At 45.2% G+C, this 16,216-nt stretch overlaps 1 protein-coding gene across 1 annotated transcript in view; it reads left to right on the forward strand.

Annotated features, from left to right (window-relative positions):
• The window catches only part of LOC306933371 (uncharacterized protein), a 117,122-nt gene extending 110,228 nt beyond the window's left edge, over nt 1-6,894 (forward strand). Inside the window, exon 3 of the transcript XR_013791214.1 lies at nt 6,856-6,894. The gene's annotated coding sequence lies outside the window, so the exon portion shown is untranslated. The remainder of the gene's footprint in view (nt 1-6,855) is intronic.
• The last annotated feature ends 9,322 nt before the right edge of the window (nt 6,895-16,216 follow it).

The raw sequence follows: 16,216 nt of genomic DNA on the forward strand, positions 1-16,216 counted from the left end.
AAGTGTAGTGTATGTGTGTTTCTGGACAATTTGAATGTGTGTACCGACATTAATACCATGCGATTGGGCACTAGCATGCATGCCTGCCTGGTACATCTTGACACGCACACGCGCACGCGCACGCACATGCACATGCACATGCACATGCACATGCACATGCACATGCACATGCACATGCACATGCACATGCACATGCACGCAAATGATGGAGCATCCTCAGAGACAGAAGGAGTAGACTATAGAGCGTGCATGCGTGCGTGCGTGCATGTAGGGGGGGATGAGGCTGTCAGGGAGGAGAAAAAGGAGGGGATGAGACCAGGGGTTAAGGGAGGAGAGCAGTGACAGGTAGGTCCCCCCTCTCTCTCCCTGTCCCTGAGGGAGACCATTACAGGGGGTTGGGGACGGGTGGGGACATGTGTCGGAGGGCTCCTGCCACCCACCTTATTGGCAATCTGTTAAGCCAGCAGCCCCCAGGGGAGGGGGGGGGGATACCAGAGCCATACAATCTGTTCAGGAACGAGTCTTTGAGTTCTCAAAGTGGGGGCGGTCAGCGGACCCTGTGGTCCTCCACAGGGGTTCTTCCCCTATTGGCTCATTGTAGGACATTACAGGCAGAAGAATAGAGGAGGTAAACAAAATACGTAATAAATGCGGCTTAAATGCCAAATATGAAATGCACATTTTACAGTTTAGGTAAACATAACGGAATTACATCGTTCTCGGATTTAATAGCTAAAGTTGCTTTTTGGACAGTTTTCCTTTGGAAACATGAAAGGGGGAGTGGGGTGGGGGGGGGTCCTTATTTTAAGGGTCTGCCCCTGTACATATTGGGTGATATGAAGTGAAGATTGATTATAGGCTTTGTACCCGAGAACCCTGCAACAATGGGATCAACCCTGCAACAATGGGAGAGAACCCTGCAACAATGGGATCAACCCTGCAACAATGGGAGGTCAATATATCAGACCTACAGTATATCTCTGTCAGAAATAACGGAAAAACGGAAACACAAGTTTGCCATTTCTCTCCCAAACTTGATCTTGTTCTGCCTTTTTTATCCTCTCTCTCTCTCTCTCTCTCTCTCTCTCTCTCTCTCTCTCTCCTGTTAAGAAAGGACTTTCGAGAGAGATGCGGTGTGATCGTCTGGCTCCTCCTGGTTCTTTGTCTGTGTGTGTGTGTGTGTGTGTGTGTGTGTGTGGGGGAGGGGGATCGAGTAACAGAGATAAAAATATATATTGTATCTTTTTCCCCCTCTTGCTAGCACCACCTGGTGCACCAGGTTTATTTGAGGCGAGGAACGGAGAGCGCGTGGACCATAGGGGCGTGGACGCGATCCCAGAGGGATGCAGTATCTCTCAGATTGCCTGCAGGTGTTAATTGGATCAAACATTAGAGCGCGTGCTGTGGACACAAAGGAGCATTTATCCGCTATATATGCTTCGTTCCGCTGCACTGTTTGGCTTCGACAGGCTACGACGCTGATTGACTCTGTCACATAGCGTCGCTGCAGGGTTGAGATACCTGGTAGGCTATCTCCAAATCGCTTCACGTAATTCGTTGACTGCCAGAATTAATGTGTTGCAGTGATGAAAAATGTCGGTCGATTGTCTTTTTGCACTGACAAAACTAAATAAAAACTACGACTAGGCCTATACTGTAAATATATTGACAATTTCGTCAGCAGTTAAAAACTAGTCTAAAATGTTAGGGAAGGGACTAGTGGAGAACAGATCCAGTAGAACTTAAAGACAAGTGATTTTATGTTCGGTTGCGCTTGGGTGTTGCGCTCGCTGTGAGCTTGTAGATCCGCTATTTTCAGCATGCAATCAAGTGTGAAATCAGCATTACGACGCCATCAAGGCATCGCTAAAATAAATTTTAGTCGACAAAATCAACTGTAGATTTAATAAAGCGTGAAATCGTGATATTCAGTCGACTAAAACTAAAACTATATACGCTAAAACATTTCAGATGACTAAAATATCAGACTAAAACTAAATTATTGTATTCAAAAGACTATTATAACTAAATTACTGTATTCAAAAGACGATCACTAAATCAAAATGTCCTGTCAAAATCAACACCTTTTTGTTCTTTTCACCCTATCCTACCTTCAGTAAAATATTTTGGTGGGCCTTGATGGCGTATATGAGTTTGTATATTGGAGTGCAACACCCGAGTGCAACCAACATTTTAGTATTTGCTAACAAAATTGTCAATATTAGTTTTATTCATCGTAGCTTAGTTTAATTACCGTATTTAGTTTTCGTCTAAAAATGTTCGTCATAGTCTTAGTCGACAAAATCAACTCTGATATTCCGCTCACAAGTGTGAGCTTGTGGATCCATTCTCTCGGCAGCCCTGCAATAACTCACCTGTAGCCACTTCACTAATCAGTTAGTTTCCAGTGTCCCAGTAGAGGCCTTGCGTGAATCATGGAAATCCTTGATTCCATGATTCCTTTGACAGTGATCCGTGTCAGTCAATAATAATGTGACAACCTGACATATTAGGGTACAGGCACACTGTCACGTCACCTATCCCAGGTGTCTCTTCTGGGTTTTTAGACAGCTGGTGGATGGAAATGACACTCGTGCGCGGCTTCAACTTGTAGCGTCGGCAAAAACCAGAAAGAGACGCCTGGGATAGGCGTTTTCTTGCCACCTCCTAATGCGTATATGTGCCTGTGCCTTTAGTCTGCCTATACTTCCCTACATGGTCTCCCTCCCCCACAGCTGATTCAAGGTAACCTGCCTTGGTGTGTTAATTCAAAACAAACTCAATTGGGTTTAAATGTCAGCGGGATGCAGGCAGCTGATAAGAACAGATGTGTCATCTGGGCTTATCCAATAGTGTCGTCCCAACACAGATGCTTCACTAATCACTGGGTTAGTCTCCATGCAGCCCACTCTGTCCTCCATCAAATCCATCCACATGTTTTGATTTGACTTGAGCTTTTGGTGTGTGCAACCCAAATGTTGTCCTAACACAAACATTAAATGTCATTGACAATGTATGGACAATTTCGAGGAATGTGCGTAACATATTGAAGACGAAGGTGAGGATGCAAATTCTGATTGGACGGAATGAGATGATGTATGATGATGTACGATGATAAGAGCGCCCCTCACTTCACACGGGTGTGATTTTTGATGATACAATGACAAAGTCCAGCACTTCCTTGAGGTCCCCAGCAAAAAAGAAAGAAAAAAAATACATACACGAACATGCACACACACACAAGCACGTACACACACACACACACACACACACACACACACACACACACACACACACACACACACACGCATGCACGCACGCACGCGCACACACATGCGCTCGCTCGCTCGGTTGCGCGCGCGCGCACACACACACACACACACACACACACACACACACACACACACACACACACACACACACACACACACACACACACACACACACACACACACACACACACACGCACACGATCGTGTCAAAAGGTCATGTCTCACCTCAGTGACCTCACCAGGATTTATTTTGACCTGATGGTCAGGATTCAGTCCATCCCTTGAGCAAGCAGGCAGGCTATATTAGCTCAATGGTAAAAACAAATGTCAGCCCTTGCACAGGAGAAGTAGAGAAAAAAGGGATACCGCACACTGTCTTCACTTGCAGAATTAGATTTATTGAGCGTTTCGGTCGTTCAGTTTTATTGAGCAAGATGCCTGATGAAGGTCTGAACGACCAAAACGTTGCTCAATAAATCTAATTCTAAGTGAAGACAGTGTGCGAGATCCCTTTTTTCTCTACTTCTCCAGTTCCAGTTATCCGACGCACCTGTCCGCTGTATTGGGGCAGCGGTGGCCTAAGGGTTAGAGGAGCGCCCTTGTTGCCGAAAGGTTGCCGGTTCGATTCCCCGGACGGGCAGGAAAAAGCTGGGTGGGGAAGTGATTGTCATCACTCACCCAACACTGCTGAAGTGCCCTTGAGCAAGGCACTGAACCCCCAACTGCTCCCCCTGGAGCTGCTTAGTGGCCAACAGTATAAGACTGTGGTTGTACTGGTCAGCTCCCAGGTTTTAATGTGTGCGTGCGTGTGTCTGTCTGTCTGTCTCTATGTGCAGGGTGTTGCTGAAAATGAGCACCTGTGCTCAGCTACTTCCCTGGGTAAATAAAAAAATTAAAAAAAAAGTGTGCATAAGGACTTTTTTCTTCTACGCCCTTGCAGCAGGAAACAGGGTTCAAACTGCGGTAGAGGAGGAAAGTTACATTGTGCAGTTTCTAAACCCTCTATTCTTATGAAAACGGACCTACAGTATAGTTACAACCGTGAACCGTACTTGGACCACTTTTTTCCCACCATGTACTCTACTCCAAATCTCTTCGCCAAAAAATAGTAGATCTACAAGCTCTCAATGTGGCCTATGTTCCCCCCAGACTACGTATGCATGAGTTCAAGTGGTTAAAGCAAGTGAGGGGTTTAGCGATGAATCACATAAGACATGAAAATATTTTAGCAGCGCTTTCCAACACGGCTCTCCAGGAAATCACAAAGAAAAACCTAATCAGGTGCTTCATTAACAAACGTAACAAACACCTAATTGACACTAACAGCCGAGGGTTTAATTCGTCAGCGGCATTCATTTTATGATAAACAGCTGCACAAAATATGACAATCGTGTGCAAAGTGGAACATAAAACAAGTGATCTGTTGCTCCTGAGTGCAGCAGCGGCAATTAAAACTCTTGGAGAGGCTCTTTTTCATGTCAAAACAACAGCAAATTAAGTGGCAACGTTGTTGTTGTGCCGCCGAGACCCAGGAGGCATAGTGGAGCTTACCACGCTGGCTCTCAGCATCGGGGTCCACAGACCACCCCACCCAGGAGGCATAGTGGAGCTTACCACGCTGGCTCTCAGCATCAGGGTCCACAGACCACCCCACCCAGGAGGCATAGTGGAGCTTACCACGCTGGCTCTCAGCATCGGGGTCCACAGACCACCCCACCCAGGAGGCATAGTGGAGCTTACCACGCTGGCTCTCAGCATCGGGGTCCACAGACCACCCCACCCAGGAGGCATAGTGGAGCTTACCACGCTGGCTCTCAGCATCGGGGTCCACAGACCACCCCACCCAGGAGGCATAGTGGAGCTTACCACGCTGGCTCTCAGCATCGGGGTCCACAGACCACCCCACCCAGGAGGCATAGTGGAGCTTACCACGCTGGCTCTCAGCATCGGGGTCCACAGACCACCCCACCAGGAGGCATAGTGGAGCTTACCACGCTGGCTCTCAGCATCGGGGTCCACAGACCACCCCACCCAGGAGGCATAGTGGAGCTTACCACGCTGGCTCTCAGCATCGGGGTCCACAGACCACCCCACCCAGGAGGCATAGTGGAGCTTACCACGCTGGCTCTCAGCATCGGGGTCCACAGACCACCCCACCCAGGAGGCATAGTGGAGCTTACCACGCTGGCTCTCAGCATCGGGGTCCACAGACCACCCCACCCAGGAGGCATAGTGGAGCTTACCACGCTGGCTCTCAGCATCGGGGTCCACAGACCACCCCACCCAGGAGGCATAGTGGAGCTTACCACGCTGGCTCTCAGCATCGGGGTCCACAGACCACCCCACCAGGGGCATTAAATTAGCCCTTTACGGGTCTGTAACTCTGAGTGTACAAATGGAACCAAATGGATTTTGAATACTCATTTTGAATACTGGACTTTTTACATGTGGTATTGATGCTTTACTAATTCTGAGTGCATGGTTCTCACACCACAATCATTTTAACCTCTTTTTAAGTGGTTAAAAAGAGGTTAAAATGATTTTAACCCCACACCAAAAAAAAGAACAGAAAACAAGGAGCCGGCCAGAAACTCTACATCTGACCTCGAACCTCAAACCCGTAGATCTCAATATATGGAGCTGACCGGTTCTGACAGTCCATATATGTTCATCCTTCCCCACCCATCCTTCCTCTTTGATGTCTCTCTTTTTACTGATACCTGTCCATTCAAACTCTAGACGGGCCTGCCCCAAAGTTATTAGTGCAGTCGGTCGCGCCAGTTCTCAACAGGCCCGAAAATTAAGGCCCGGCCCTATACCTGGGCTCTCATCAAACCCTGTACACTCAAGACACTACCCCGCTGCCACCCTTAGATCTCCATATGGAGCTGAGCTGTTCTGTCATTCCATGTTGATCTGACCTCATCAAACTCTGTACACTCAAGACACGCTCCATATATGGCCAGTACAGAATTCATTCCATACTACAGAATAATGAATTCTGTACTGGCCATGCCAAAGCATTGGCGCTCGCCCAGCAGTCTGCCGTCACCCGTCTTACTGGTTTTAAAAAGGTGAATTCTGACAATTTGGGGGTCCTTCCTACGAAAAGGTTTGAGAACCACTGCAGTCAAAATGCTGCACTGTACTTAACTCCCAGTAGTGCTCATTTATCCCTCATAATCCTCCAAAGTGTTTTTTTGTGAGAAACTTGAATCTTTCTCTGTCTGTTCTCCGTGTCTCTGCTCCATGCCTTCTCCCTCCATCACCGACCGGGCCTCGTCTGGCAGGCTAAATAATTGATGTCCTCCTCTCTCCCACTTGTGGGATATTTATGAATCAGGGGCCAGCGGAGGAGGGATGATTGTATATTCTCCCTGACTTCTCGGTAGCCTTTCGTCGGACTTATCTATGTATCCGCGCCAAGGTCAAAATAAGTGTATATTTTATAAAGATGGATCGCCACATGCTAAGGAAAAAAAAAAAAAAAAAGTGAAGGAAAGGAAAGGAAAGAAAAAAGAAAGGCCTGCGTAAAAGCCTTCAAGATGGCCACTGGCTGCATGGCCCTTACCGTTCGCCAGAGCACTCGTTTGTGTGTGTGTGTGTGTGTGTGTGTGTGTGTGTGTGTGTGTGTGTGTGTGTGTGTGCGAGTGTGCGCGTGTGCGCGTGTGCGTGCGTGCGTGCATGCGTGCGCTCGAAACCTTTTCACCATTTTGGTTGTCTTATACGCATGTGTGCGTGCGTGCATGCGTGCGCTCGAAACCTTTTCACCATTTTGGTTGTCTTATACGCACCTCTCGCCAACCTTTGAGGTGTGCATCGGCCTCGTTCTAAAAGTAAATACCCCTTGAAACCGCCTCAAGGACTCCCGACCCCGGACCCCACTTTGAGGAACCACCGCAGTAGAAAGAAACACTGAGGAAGGACTGCTTTTGAAAGAGGGTCGCGGTAGAAGGGTTGTGTGTGTGTGTGTGTGGGGGGGGTATTGTGAGAAAGTCGAGCTCTCAATCTAACACGGAGAGGTTATACGGTGAAATATGAAAGGGAAATAAGTCCTCACACGGTATCTTCCCAAAAAAAATACGATCTCAGAGACAGGCCCCCTTGAACCGCGCTGCGCCGGGGAGCGGCTCTTCAATCATACTTAGCGACAGACAGGGAATTACAGCCGGGTCCCTCGCCTCTGTCGTTGCCCGTGTTGCCATGTATGCTTGTTGTAAGCGACTCTGGGCTTGCTGAAGTCGCTTGTAAATGTTGGTATAGTTGCGATAATGTAGTTCAAATGAGTGAATCCCAAATATTTCCGTGCATGTGAGCGTTCGTGCGTGCACGTGTGCTCATGAGGCCTGGTCGCTTCTTTTGGGGTGTGTTTTTATAGACCTCACCTGTTCCAGACCTCTAAGGCCTCACTCACACCTATACATACAATACAACAATGTTGCATGGTAGATGTAAACAAAGGGTAAGTGTCATGGCCGCCCCAATGCATTTCCAATGGAAGTCACATGGTTTGACACAACATTTTTGTTGTACGGCTTTCGGCTGTGTTTCGACTGCCCCCCCTCCCCCTCATACAACAACAATGTTGTGTCAAACCATGTGACTCCCATTGGAAATGAATTGCGAGCTTGCAACAGTCAACAAGTCTCATGCATCAGCTATAGATCAATCTGTTGTGCATGTGTGAGTGAAGCCTAAGACTTTACAGTGTACAGGGGGGTGGGGCGGTCCCATGGCAAAGAAGAGCCATGACTTGACATGACATGGCTCTCTGGGCCATATGGCAATTAATGGGGAGGGAGACCAATAAGGTTTAAAATGAAATAACATAAAACCCTAAGATCTGATAATGAATGAGATAAATATGCATAGGCATGCGTACATACGGATCCTCTGGGACGTATGGAGTCAGTATAAGTCCAGAGTGTGCAGGTGTTTGCATGAGCGCAGCATAGCACAGGGTGTGTGAATTGTGTAAAAACGTGGAGAGCCGAGAGAACCCTGATTGTTTTGCTTACTGACGAGTGAGAAAACAACGTTGCAGCCGAGCGTGTGTGCGTGCGTGAGCGGTGGCTCAGGGGTAGAGTGGCTGGATGGTAACCGCAAGGTTGCCAGTTCAAACCTGGGCTCCCCCAGAGTTAGTGTCGAAGTATCCTTGAGCAAGACACTGAACCCCAAATTGCTCCAGATGTGCTGGTTGGTGCCTTGCATGGTTTCCGCCGCCATCGGTGTATGAATGTGGGTGTTAAATAAGTGAATGTAATGCACAATCTATGTAAAGTACCTTGGATAAAGGCGCTATATAAATGCACCATTTATCACTCGTAACATGCTATCTACATATTTTGTACATTGAAACAAATTCAGATTACGTGTGTGTGGATGACATGTTACACAGGTTCAAGCTCGAGTTTGAGTGCTCAAAAAAATCTACAAGCTCTCGATAGGCTATGCAATTGTCCACGGACCTCCATCTGAAAATATCTCAAGGGGACCCAAAATAGTCAAAAAATTTAAATGTATTCTCAATATAGCCTATATATTTAACAGATCTAAAACCTCACGACATGTCGCTGTGAGCTTGTAGATCTGCTATTTTCAAAAAGCCGATGTAATGGGGTAAAACACAGAATAGTTGCTATGGGCTTGTTTTCATAGACCTGGCTGCTTGTTTCTGTTTGCAAAATCTGGCAACACTGGGCACAGCAGCAACAGCAGCCAAGATGGTAATAGCAAGACATGCCATCTCCGGTTTACATCCTGTATCTGTGTGAAGTAGTTGGACACCTTTTTAGGAGACCATTAGGATTTGTGTACCATGTCGCCTCTAGTGGCTCCAATAAGGATATCCTATCTTCTTAAACTAACAATCTTTGGCTACAGCAAAGAGGAAGAGGAAGTTATCCTCACATTCCACGCAAAGGCTCATGGTCATGCATGGGACACTATCTATGGTGGGAACAGGTGGAATAGGATACAAGCAGAGTTATTGGGCAACACCCAAAGACTTGCACGCAACCATTTAGAGTTTTAGACTATAGCAGGGCATCACACTGAAACTATACTGCAAGCCAAGTCTGCGCCGTAAAATCCTCAGTGTTCATTGGACTCCAAGAGTGTGCAAATGGAACCAAAGTTACCGATCCATAAGGGTGCATTTGGACCGTACTTGTTGATCCCCACAAGGCCACGACACAACGATGAGAATCACTGTTTCAAGGGCTATAGCGTCATGAAGAAGAAACAAACTAAAGGTAAGAAAACGGCATAAAGCACGACTATTCGCAGTGGAACACAAGCTGAGACAATAATCACTGTTGATCATACACCGGTTTTGAAGTTTGATATCGTCTCTGTCAGGTGGAAACCTCATATGACAAAAATAGTTACTTTTCAAAAAAGAATTAAAAAAGATCTATCCACAAGTTCAAAACATTCAAAGCTTGTAGATCTGCTTCATTTGATGCTTTAATTGTTTGTAACGCTGCCGTGTGATCAAGTCGGGGCGTTTATTTACGAGAGAAAAAATAAAAAAACACAAAAAGTTAGAACATGGAGATAAGAGGTTTCTGCCCGACAGCCATGGTATTCTGATACCCTTTGGCAGCTGAAGTAGAGCTGTGAGTAGAGCCACGGCTTTGAACAAACACGGTCTGTGGGTATTGATTTGAACGCAGCGTAAGCATTGGTAGTCCTCTGGTAAACACATGGGGCTGTGTCTCCGCTTCTTATTCTACCCTGTCCTAGAGCAAGGGTTATGTAAGGCAGTGCATAAACCCCTGTTTATGTCACACCGCTGGCGCCGATGCAGCTGATTGGTTGTCTCGGTCTCAGCACCCCGACTTGCAGCATGCCACTTCCGCCCTTCCTTATCACGGGACACATGTTGCAAACCAGTGTTGTGTCAACTAGCATGTCGCAAATCTTCATAATGCATTTGACACGATTTCTGTATAGTGCCTGACATCAGTGCATGTTGAAAATCCCCATGAAAATGTATGATTGTGGATTCGACGCATTGGCCCCTGGGGCCGCGCTTCTATTGTGTCTGTGCACGTTGAAAAGCTAATATACTTTTACTTTGGCATTTTAACTCATTCTATGCTAAAACCGACATTGGAAGACTTTTATTAAAACTGTGGCTCAAGAGGTAGAGCAGGTCAAGAGGTGGCTCAAGAGGTAGAGCAGGTCGTCCAATGATCCATGGGTCGGCGGTTCGAATCCCAGCTCCTCCTGTCTTCATGTCGAAGTGTCCTTGGGCAAGACACTGAACCCCAAATTGCTCCCGATGTGCTGGTTGGTACCTTGCATGGCTTCCGCCGCAATCGGTGTATGAATGTGTGTGTGAATGGGTGAATGTAATCTATGTAAAGCGCCTTGGATAAAGGCGCTATATAAATGCACCATTTACCATTTTTGTTTACCATTTATTAAAAGTCCCAGATCGCCTAGGATGACATTGAACGAGTTATATATAGTTTATAATACATCCAGCATCGCTAGTATTATATTTACTGGTTCTTGGCATCTCTGTCGCCTGGCAACGCTTTGCTTCCGCGTTGTGACGTCATTGAATATTTTCCCTCCGTCCAGACTATGTTTAGCGATAATCTTTAGCAGCGTTTATCTTGGAATAAAAAATCAAGAAAAAATCCCTGCGGCCTCGTGGCAAAATTACCTAGCGGCTGCCCCGGCAATGATTGTTACTTCTGGTTCACCAAATCGGCTGGTGGCTCTTCAAAATAAGGGCTTACGGCTGAAGAGCTCTATTGTGGCACTTTGCGACTAAACTTGACCTTAAACGTGAAAGGTTAACTCATTCACTGGCACTGACAAATATAAAATTTGTCATTTCAATCCAAGGCACAGCATGCCATTGACGTATGCCGTTCGTCATTTGGTTTTCAAGTGTTACGATAGAGATTGCTCGATCCTCCGCACCTGTGAGTGATCCGAAGAAGAGTAGACCCACAAATAACTTGATCTAAAACAAATCCAGCCGGTCCAGTTTAATATTATATATTTTATAAAAATAAATGTTTCTCTGCGTTATTTATTTTATTTTGATGAAAACAAGCTATATTCGACTGCCAAGAACGGAATGACACACGGAATGACACACGGAAGTACACTCATCTTTCTTTTGAGATGTTTGGTGTCTACTGTACATAGTCATAGAAAAAAAATATTATGTGGGTCTTGAAAGATTAGTAAAAACGCTAAAAAATAAATAAAACAAAAGATTGCCAATGGGTTCCCAGATTGGGCAACATGTGATGTGATACAAATGAAACACATCCACTTATTTGCTCAATTATTATTATTAGCGTTTTTCTTCTAAATTTGAAAAAGCAATACATTGATATATCACTGCCACTATTGGCCACTATTCCTCTGGGTCACAGTTACTTTGTTCCATTGAAAATCCCATATTGTCTCAACAGCATCTGGTCATAAGAACTGTGTTCCAAAAAGTAACAATTGAGTCTGGTGATTTGACTCCTATGGATATGAGGCATCAACTGACGGTGGAAAAGTACTAGGGTAATTAAGCATATGAAAATACAACACAAAGTCACATACTTGACAGTCTCATTTGTATAAACACAGTTTTTTATACATTATGATCATTATGATGCGATGATAATATATGGCCGTGTAATATTTTCAATAGACAACATGACTTCTGTGACGTGGAGTGATGTCAGGACTACGATACATAAAGAAAATGTACTTCATGATTTGTAGTTTTGAATACTTACTTTGTCCATCCCTGTTTTATACTGACTTTATCCACTACTGTTTGTAGTGTTGAATACTTACTTTGTCCACCACTGCATATAATAATGATTTGGATGTCTTTCAATGCCATCTGGTGCGATTTGTGAGCCACTTGCCGACTTATGTGTGTTTTGTGTGAGTTGTGTAGTGAGTGTCATAATTGGCTTTAAGGTGTTGATGTCGTCAATACCAATAATCCCTGTTGAATACAGAGCAAACACGCTTTGTTTGAGCATGAGACAGACACCTGCATGTGTGTGCAGTGTGCAGATAGTAGATGTAGATGTAGTTTTAGTCATACTGTAGTCTTTTGCATAAAATTACATTTAGTTTTAGTCTCATTTTAGTCATTGTCTCCACCAGGCCGAAGGCATGCAGGGGAGAGAGTATGTTTTGCACTCTGTCCGTCCGTTTGTGTGTCCGTCCGTGTGTGTGTCCATCCGTGTGTGTGTCCGTCCGTCTGTTACCAGCTAATCTCCGGCACCGTTGGATCCATGCCAAATTTTGCACACACACTCCCTGGATGCCAACGATGAACCTCTGCCCCAAATTTTCCTGAACGGCCTGTTATAGCACCACCTGCAGGTGGTGCTATAAAAACACAAAAAACTTTTTTTTTGCTATTACTCCTCCAGATTTTGTCCAAAAATCCCGCAAATCGTTACACAGTATCTCTATATAGTCATTTGCTCATCCTAATTGGCTAACATTGTCGTTTAAAGTTTGCAGAACTGGCCCGTTTTGAACAAAAAGCCTCAAATCATGACCGCAGCGTGCAATTTACGTGAAGTCTTTCACACACTTTTCTACTAGGCTGAGGAATATATCCCACCCTTTTCACATTGGCCTGTTATAGCGCCACAAACAGGTGGATTTTTGCAAAACACATTTTTGGAACAAAATGCCTCAAATCATCCAATTGCCTTCAAAGGCATAAGAACAAATGGCATCCTTTTCACATTGGCCTATTATAGCGCCACCAGGAGGCCACAACCTTACCTGCCCTGGTGGAGACCTGTGCCCCGAGGGGCACTTTTTCTAGTTTGAAATGTTTTACTTTTAGTTGACTATCGTAAGACTCAAGAGGCTTGATTTATACTTCAAAGCGAGAACCCCTTTTGGTGTTCTTGTTGTTGTACAGCATAATATTTTTGTAATTTTTTAATAAACATTTTAGGTTTTTCAGAAGATTTAGGTCAGGATTTAGAAGGCGTTAGAATCGGCCTCAGTCCTAAATGGGTTATTTTTGTTATATTATGTATTTGGGTATAACAATGGATACCGTATTGAGTATAATTATTGATCTAAAGAGTTGCACGGATTTCACGATAAAAAGCAAAAAAACAATACTACAAGTTCATAGCGTGGCACGAAACTTGTGTATCGGAGCTGGTATACATATCTGATATTTTTGAATAGCCAAACGGTTTTGATGCGTTAAATCCTCAAGCGAAACACCTTGGAGTCAATTACCAATATCACACGCAGGTCCCTTGGTCTAAATCTTTTAATTAAAGACAATTAGATAAAATTCCATCCCTCTATCCCCCAGTACGTTTTTTTTCATAACTGTGATCCAATGTTGACTAATTGGCTTCTCTCTCTTTACAGGGATTACGGGGGGCAGGCATTTATACAGGGCAGCTCGCTGTCAAGGTGTGTGGAAACGTCCCGTCAGCCATATATGGACAGATAGTGCTTTCTAATTGGATGATAAAGGAATGGGAGAGTGATGGATAAGAGGAAATGGAAAAGGCATCTGAAATGAGGCATGTTGCAACGTATGGCTTATTAATTTAACCCCCCTGTTATGAGAGAGAGAGAGAGAGAGAGAGAGAGAGAGATATGCAGAGAGAGAGAGAGAGATATGCAGAGAGAGAGAGAGAGAGATTATGAATAACACATGATGCACCTGTCTCTCTCTTTCTCTCTCTCTCTCTCTCTCTCTCTCTCTCTCTCTCTCTTTCTCTCTCTCTCTCTCTGTCTAATGGAGTTCAGGGTAGTGGGCTACAACAAACAGGCCAGCATCCTAATGGCTACACATTGCTTTCAACCTGTCAATGTAGGTTAAGTGAAGCTTTTCAGAGCAAGCTCTTATTTTGAAGACCAAAAACTCACAGGCCGTAAAGTGAGTTGCAATCTTATTTGAATTAATCTGAAACAAACAGCATCGTGTCACAATGTGACGTGTTCCGAGCTTGTAGATCTGATATATATGAACCTTTATTATTGAACAGGATATCCCCTTGAGATGTATCATCTCATTTTCGAGGAGGTCCAACAACATACAGCAAATACAGTAGACCAAGTACAATCATGCATACATAAACAAGGACAAAACAAACAAAAAGCTATCCCATAGAGAGAGAAGCATCTCCTGATGTAAAGTCGATGTAATGTGCACTTGTAAAACATTGCAGATGTAAAGTAGTAACACGTTTTAATAGTGGCTTCTTTTGGTCTTGTTCTCACAGACCTGGTTGTTTGTTTCTCTTCTCTTGCTAAATCTGGCAACACTGCTGATCACCTGCATACCTGCAGCCTATTAGCATCAACAGATATTGAATGAAGCAGCAGAAAAGAGCAATGGCGCCGCCCTGGAGGAGGGCCAAGAATAAGGTGAATATTGAGGGGGGGAAAAAGCTTAACACAGAGGCCACAGACCTGCTGTGACGGTGAAACTGCTACAGCAGCACAATTTGTGACGGTGACAAAAAAAATGCCAGTGAGCAGTGAGCAGGACTCTAAAACCCAGCGGCCCTGACACGGTGCGGAGGTCACACAGGATACGGGTGGAAGGAGAGGCTCAGAGGGGCTCGGAGCTCGGCTGCAGATGTCTGCTGCTTTCAGATCAATACGACCACTGGGCTGAGCCGCAGTCTGTTTGTTCCTCAGCTCAGCCCGTCTGGAACGGATTGGCCTACACTTTCTCCTTCTTTTTTTTAAACCCTGTTTCCCTGCACTTGACCGAGAGAGACACACCACCATCGTCACGGTCGGAGGGAAACCTCACAAGTCCAAAATGGTTACTTTTCAGGAAAAACCATCCAATGGAATGCTGTTAATTATTTAGTCGCCAGGCTCTTGTTAATACTTTTCATTGATGTTTAAGAACTTGTCTTGGCAGCTGGCGTAGGTTGCGATGCAGCCAGGCAGCGTGTCAAGGGTTCGAATCCCGATCCCGACAACCTTTGCTGCGTGTCACACTCCCCTACTGTCGTATCAAATACAGGTATAAAGGCCCAATAAAAAAAACATAGACTTACCAACTTAGCCCCAAAGTATTTGCAGATCAACAAGCTCCACAATGCACCACTCCACAATGCACCACTCCACAATGCACCACTCCACAATGCACCATACTGCCAAAGTCAGAGAAGGAAACACTTGAAACATGGAGATGCAAGGTTTCTTCCCTGAGAGCGCCGACAAGTAAAAGCCGGCGTTAAGTCTAGCGTGGAAGGCAATGAATTTAAACGTGTGCACAATGCACACAAGCCACCCTCCCCCGGTCAATACTCTCTCCACAAAGCCGTCGGTCAAAGAAATGAGGTTTTACTTCAAGTACATATTATATGCTTCGTCTCCGCAAAGCAACCACCGTTTCCGCCCTTATAAAAGCATATTCAAGTAGTAATTCCCTTTGTAAAACCAACACTTAACACATCACTGCCATGGGGCGTGCGATCCACCCCTCCAGCCCAAGGTTACAGCGGACACAAGAAGTAATTAAGATAAAGTTAATAGAATGCAGTTATAGTTCACTAAGCCACAGTTTAATTGAAATGACTAAAAGCCTGACTTGGTGTTTCAGGTTATTGGTTTAAAATAAAACGTAAAAAAACAGAAATAGTAATTGAATTTTTACTTTTGCAAAGGGGAGCCAGTATGGGGAATACACACCTATATTGTGTGTGTGTGTGTGTGTGTGTGTGTGTGTGTGTGTGTGTGTGTGTGTGTGTGTGTGTGTGTGTGTGTGTGTGTGTGTGTGTGTGTGTGTGTGTGTGTGTGTGTGTGTGTGTGTGTGTGTGTGCGTGTGCGCGCGCGTTAAGTTGACTGGTAACATACACACCTTGTTGATACGAGGTCCCGGGTTCGCCTCCCGGGCCGGCTGAGCCTACAATAGCACATCACTGTGAATCACAGCTGCATCTCATCTGATT

Source organism: Electrona antarctica (genome assembly GCF_951216825.1).
Source record: "Electrona antarctica genome assembly, chromosome: 12".
Taxonomy (NCBI): Eukaryota; Metazoa; Chordata; class Actinopteri; order Myctophiformes; family Myctophidae; genus Electrona; species Electrona antarctica.